The sequence below is a fragment of the Macaca mulatta genome, chromosome 5 (assembly GCF_049350105.2).
Source record: "Macaca mulatta isolate MMU2019108-1 chromosome 5, T2T-MMU8v2.0, whole genome shotgun sequence".
NCBI classification, from domain to species: Eukaryota; Metazoa; Chordata; class Mammalia; order Primates; family Cercopithecidae; genus Macaca; species Macaca mulatta.
The window spans coordinates 133,323,863-133,330,745 of NC_133410.1; positions in this window are offsets into that span (position 1 = coordinate 133,323,863).

Sequence of the window (6,883 nt, forward strand, 5' to 3'; positions counted from 1 at the left end):
CATTAAAAAGTTAAAAATTACTCATTTGAAGGTTTAAGCAAGGTTTAAAACGTTAATTGTAAAGAACATTCTGTGTGTAAACATATTAGCGAAAGTTAAAGAAGTATCATCTAATTTTTCTGTGAACTGGACATTAAAGTAAAAGCTTAACAGGTTTTTCTTAAAGCACCAACCTGCTCTTTAGCAAAAATTATAAAAGGTTAAAAAGAGTCTATAAAATCTTACCTTATGATCAAACATTAAAAATTAAATAAATATGTTTACAAGGTTTTATTAAAATTAGGTTTAACATTAATAACACACTAATATAAAGATAAAATTTACCTTATCTGGTATAAAAATCATATGAGAAGCATTGTTAAATGTAAAATGGTATTTGGCTTTCTTTGGTTTAAAAACTAATAAAAATAGGTGCTAAAGGAAATTTCTCAGTAAAAAGGCACTAAGGACTGTAAAGTCCACTGCCAAGGTCCCCACATTTATAACAAAAGGTCAATTTCTTAAAAATTATACATTTGGTTTATCTTCCACTTTCCTTTCTCACACACACACACAAAACTAAAAGTCTTTTAGCACATGTACCACCCCTAGAATTTCCAGTAAACCAGCAGCAGCCTGAAGATCACGTTCTCATCGAAAGGTGGAAAGAAGAAAAACTCGAGCTAGCCTGGGAAGGACCCTACCTTGTGCTGCTTACGACTAACCCTGCTGTTTGTACAGCAAATAAAGGACAGACTCATCATCACACCCGAGTCAAGAAAGCGCCACCCCCTCCAGAGTCGTGGCCCATAGTCCCAGGGGAAAACCCTACCCGACTAAAGCTACAAAAAATTTAACTCTTTTAATCTATTCTATTACTCTTTCTTCTTTCCTCGTTCTATTGCTGACCATCTAGTTATTAATATAACCAAGTCAATTTCGCCTCAAACTATTGCATTTAATGCTTGCATTGTTACACCCTGTGAGGACTTGCCAAGTCAAAGACAACTTTCTACTTCAGAAGAGTACTTCTGTCCCTCCTGACTCTCCTCAGACAAGGCATTAGTAAACTTGGACCATTTAATCCAGGGAGATTTCGATAAAGTTCCCAGTGCCAACCAGGAGTATTGCCCCCCGATGTAGAGCTTTCATGTCATAGTTGATCCAACATTCTGTGGACCACCAAAGAACAAGGATGTACTACCCCAACTGGTTTTTGTAATTTCCCTAAAACCATACATTCATTTTACTAGAGGATCATAGAAGTTAAAGACTTAAAACAAACTTCAGCAATTAAGACAGGATACCAAGATGCAAATGCCTGGTTTTTTATATTTTTTATTACTCAGGGCGACCATCTTGCCCAGAGACCACATGTTGAAAGGGAGGTTGGTCAGAGGTTGGATTAATGATGATGGGGGGAAGTTTGAGCCTTGGCAGTTTGCAATTGGGTGCGAAGCAGAGTGGCTAATGTCTGTTTTTTCACATGTATTTTACTCTGGCCAGAACGGAAAGATATAATTTTCCTTTCTGTTGTGGCTTGGCCCCCAGAGCTGTGGTGCAAGGAGCCAGGTCACTAGGGCCACTCAGGGAAACGGAACCCAGAAGTCTGGCATGCCAGCAAAGGGTAAGAATTTCTTACCAGTCTTCTGGTCTCTCTGTCTCTCTGTCTCTGTCTCTCTTTGTGTGTGTGTGTGTGTGTGTGTGTGTGTGTGTGTGTGAACTGGATGAGGTTCTCAGAGGGAACTCTGGTCAGTCATGTCCTTGGGAGCTTGACCTTGTAACCATGACCATGCTTTCTCTTTTCACGATGGTGGTCTGGGTTTAGGGTACAATTCCCTAAGTCCAATTCCTGACTTAGGGAATGAATTAGTCCTTTATCTTCTATCTATGTATTTATATGTATTATGTGTGTGTAATATAAAAGAGCTTTGATTAATTGGTTTAATAATAATATATGCTCAAATCAAATATTTTGTCAGAAAAGTAAAAAGTGGAATGACTTTTAGTTAGTGTGAGTTAAGTAGTCTTTGGGAAATAAAAACAATTTTAGAGATTATTAGTAAAGTAAAGACATTTGGTCTAAATTAGACAGGTCAAATATTAAGTTTACTACATGCTTTAAGGTCATAAACTGCTTCTTTGACTTTTGAAAATTGTTCAATTTAACTACCTTGGAGACATTAGATTCTAGATAAGGCCTGGGGACATATGGAGTTAGTCACACTCCCTAGCTATGCTGGAGTCAGCCATATCTGCTCTTCTGCCTGGTGTGTCCTAGGCTAGGCTCCACACCTAGTATATGATTAAAATCCTGAATTTACTAAGCTTTTCCCCAAAAGTAAAAGTTGCTAAGAGCTTACATTGTAACATGTATTTGAGACTACTGAAGAAACTGTTGTACATATAAGGTGTATAAAGAAAGTGAAATGTGTTTTTGGTAAAAGATGATAAGAAGGCATGGGAATATGGATTTCTTGCCTAAGATTTAAGGATTAAAGGATTGTTTTAAGTTAAATAGAATAAAGCTGAAAGTTTGAATAGTTGTAGGAGGTTTGTGAAAAATTAATTGTAAAAAATAATTCTATGTGTGAACATATTGGCTAAAGGTAAAGCAGTATTATTCAGTTTTTCTGTAAACTGAACATTGGAATAAAAACATTACAGGTTTTTCTTAGAGGAAAAACCTGCTTATGATCTGCTGTTTAACAAAAATTGTAAACAGTTATAAAAGTTTTATGAGAATCTTAATTTATGGTCAAACTGATTAAGATTAAATATGTCTATAAGGTTTCATTAAGAATTGGGTTTGACATCAATGGTACAGTAATATAAAAGTGACATTTGGCTTATTTGGGATATTAAAATCATACAAGAAGCACTGTCAAATATAAAATGATGTTTGGTTTTCTTTGGGCTGTATTTGTATAAATGTGTTATTGGTATATATTCTAAAATTATTGGAAACTCCTATAATTCTGATATGAGTTGGTGTACATTATCACTAATAACTTTAATTGTTACATAAAATCATTGTATGCCACAGAGGTAATCAGATTTCTTTGTCAATTGTGTTTTTTACTTTGGCTGTCCTAAGATGTTTTGTTACCCACAAACAATTGTTACCTTGTTTTAATCCTCTTTAGATTGTGGTTTATAATCAATTATAGAACTCTAACCATTGTTTTTAAATGCAAATTTCTGATAACTTTGGAAATTGTGACATTAGAATAGAGGAAGAAACTTTTAGGACTCTCATGGAGAGCTGAAATATTCATGAACTAAATTAACTGAACCAATAAAAAGTATAAAGTAACCTTTTACACTTTTTGCTGAAAACGTTGCTGATCCTTTGTTTTGTTTTCCAGAGTCAAGAAAACGTTTCTTTTGAGCTATTTACAGCCTTTAACTATTGAGTAAATTATACTGCTGTGAACAGAATTTGGAGCATATTTGTTTCTCTCTACCTGATTTCTCCAGAAATTGGAAAATATTTGTAAGTATTCTTAATTTATGGCAATATAGTTATTTGCATAACTGCAATAAGAATCTGTTTTCTTTTGCAACAGGACACAATTAGAGAAATTGGTTATTTAACCAAGGCTTTGACTGGAATGGTGTGCTTTCCTTTAAGGAATCAAAGTTGACTTGTAAAGCCAAAAAATCCTTTTGGGAAACTGGCCTCATACCTTGCCTATGCAGCCCCTGTACAAGGTCCTTGACCTGTGGTAAGTAAAGAATGTCACTTTCTGTCAGATCTAGGAACTCCAAGTTATCTTGGGACCCCAAAAAGAAAGGAATTTATTCAACTCATAGGTATTTGAGGGTGCAAACCTATGGCTGGGCTCAGCTTTAAAAAAGCCTTACCTGAGATTCCTTCAATGGAATGGAGTTCCATCAAAGCCAATTTACAAAAAAGCCTATGTGAAAAATAATTATTCTTTCTGCACTTTATACAAATAATCAGGCCAAGTATAATAAAGGAAATTGATCTTACCATGAATTTTCTTTAGTAAAAATGGGAAACTGGAAAGAACTTACATTTTAAAAACTATGGTGCACTTGTTATGAAATTCTTGTCTCATAGTTAGTTTTAAGTTTGTTTCTGCAATTTAGGTTAACCTTGCTTGTTCCTGTGAACCAGCTAGTGATCTCTGGCTACAACTCAGAAGAAACACGAGAGATGGGTAATGTAAAAATCTGAATCAATATTCTAATTCTGGACACATTGAAATCAGCTAGTAACCCCATATTAGCTAAGTTTCAACAGTCCCACGGTTTCCGGAAAATCATCTTATTTAGTTTAGTTGGGATAATTTTATTTATTTTGCTTTACTATTATAGAATATATTGCTGTTGTATTCTGTGCAGGAACGAGGATAAGCTTACTCAACGTTTTCTTAAACTGAACACTTATTAGTCTTCCAGATATCACCTCTTGTTGGAACTCAAGAGTCATGAAGGGCCCTCGCCATACTGATGCTTTCTGACTAAGCTCTTTCTGCCCTGAACACAAGAGACCCTAATAGTTAGGCAGGGATATCATTGCCCCTTTTCAGCCTGAAGAAGTTACAAAAGATGGTTCTTCATCCCTCTGCAACCCTTAGGATTAAGGGTTCCCTTATAAAAGGAACGGGGGACATGTCAGAGTCATGTGAAACACAGCAACTCCATCTTGAATAGGAGCTGGGTAAAATGAGCCTGAGACTTACTGTGCTGCATTCCCAGACAGTTAAGGCATTCTAAGTTGCACAATGAGATAGGATATCAGCACAAGATACAGGTAATAAAGACCTCGCTGATAAAATAGATTGCAGTAAAAAAGCTGGCTAAAACCCACCAAAACCATGATAGTGATGAGCATGACCTCTGGTCATTCTCACTGCTACGCTCCCACCAGCACCATGACAGTTTACAAATGCCATGGCAACATCAGGAAGTTACACTATATGGTCTAAAAATGGGAGGCATGAATAATTCCCCCTACCATCAAGAAATAATTATAAAAATAGGCAACCAATATCCCTTGGGGCTGCTCTGTCTATGGAGTAGACATTCTTTTATTCCTTTACTTTCTTTCTTAATAAACTTGCTTTCACTTTACTCTACGGACTCGCCCTGAATTATTTCTTGTACAAGATTATGGTGTTTGGATTGGGACCCCTTTCCTATAACAATACCTTGCTGATGATGGTAGTGAAATAGCCTTTGCAAAAATTATAATGGTGAGAAAAATATGACAGTGAAAGGGATCTGACATAACCAACTCCCTCTTGCTTCTAACCTCCAAGCTGTTCTTGTTCATTTCTGAAAGTAAGCTAAACTAACTTTGGGAGGAACTTAGTTTATAGTTTAACTTTGAAACAAACATGATGTAACACCCCTCTTCCAAAAAAACCCTTGTTTTCTTGGGTATCAGACTGCTTTCGTAGGACTAATACATTAGCAACAAGATTAGAAATTATGTTTTAGGAGTCATGTAGCTAGAGGCCACAAGATTCTAAACCTTCCCAATTGCTCATAGGAATAATATCGCTATTTTAAAACCTAAGATTGGTGCTTGAAATAGTTTTCAGACCCTATACTTGATGGATCAGCTGGCATCACCCAGCTAGATAAACTGGCTCATTTGGTTTTGTGGTCCTCGTCCAGGCACTGACTCAGTTTTGCAAGAGGACATCTTTGACTCCCTATGATTTCATCTCCTACCTAACCAATAAGCCCTCCTTACTCCCTGGCCCCCTACCTGCCAAATTATCTTTAAAAAACCCCAGTCTCCAAATTTTCAGGGAGACTGATTCGAGTAGTAGTAAAATTCCCTCTGATTCAGCCAAATTTACTTGAATTAAATTCTTTCTCTGTTATAATACGTTGCCATTGAATATTTATTAAATTATTAAATGAAAGAAATAAGAAATCAAACATCACAATCAATAACTGATTTAATAAAATAAGGATCATTAATGGGATGATTATTATCATTTCATGTTTTTTCTAAAGCCAAAAAAATCAAATTTTTTAAAATTGTTCCTTTTGCAAGTTTTTAGCTTAGTTATCACCCTGCATAACATCTTCAATGTCTTTCTAACTTTATTCACCATTGTTTAGTTTTCTAAACAGGAAATTGAGAGTTGAGTTTCCCTACTGTTTTCAGGCACATAAATACTTGAATTGGAAGGAAGAGATGATTAATTTACTATTGCACATTGCTGAATCTAATATGCCAGTGAAAACCTTCTCATTTTGTTTTCTGAAAAGTTTTTGTATGAGGTTTGTTTGTTTTGTTATATATGGTAAGAGATGCCTTCTTAGTGGGATTACACAATAGAAAATAAAAATTCACCATTTTATGAAGACAAAGTTCAAGAAATCATATTGAATTTAAATTATATGTGGAACATGGAGATAAATAAATGAAAGACTGTAGAGAATAAGAGAATAGATGAAAGGTGGCAAAGGGCTCTAGTATGAGAGCCATACTTTCTGAGCAGCTGAGCTGTGTGTGCTATTTGTAAGGTACCTAGCGTGAAATTGTGAAAAAGAATTCTGCCTTTTCTGTTCTGTCTTCATCTCTTAGTTTCTTTTCCCCATGAAGTGTATGTACATGCATGCTATCTGAAACAGGCCAAAGCAATCAATAAAACTAATATTAATGACTGGATAAGCCACCATTATAGTCTGCCACTCATCAATCTTGGCCTTTAGCCTTAACTTTCTCTTTATGGCTGTGGATCAGTAGAGGATTCAGGCACATAGAATATATGTTCATTAGGCTTTTATTTAATTTGTGCATGTAATTGCCTGCATTGTAAGAAAATAAGAACATGCAAATAAGCAAAAATAATAACATCAACCATAACTATACTTTGTTAACATTCTATGTTTCTACGCCTATGCACATACA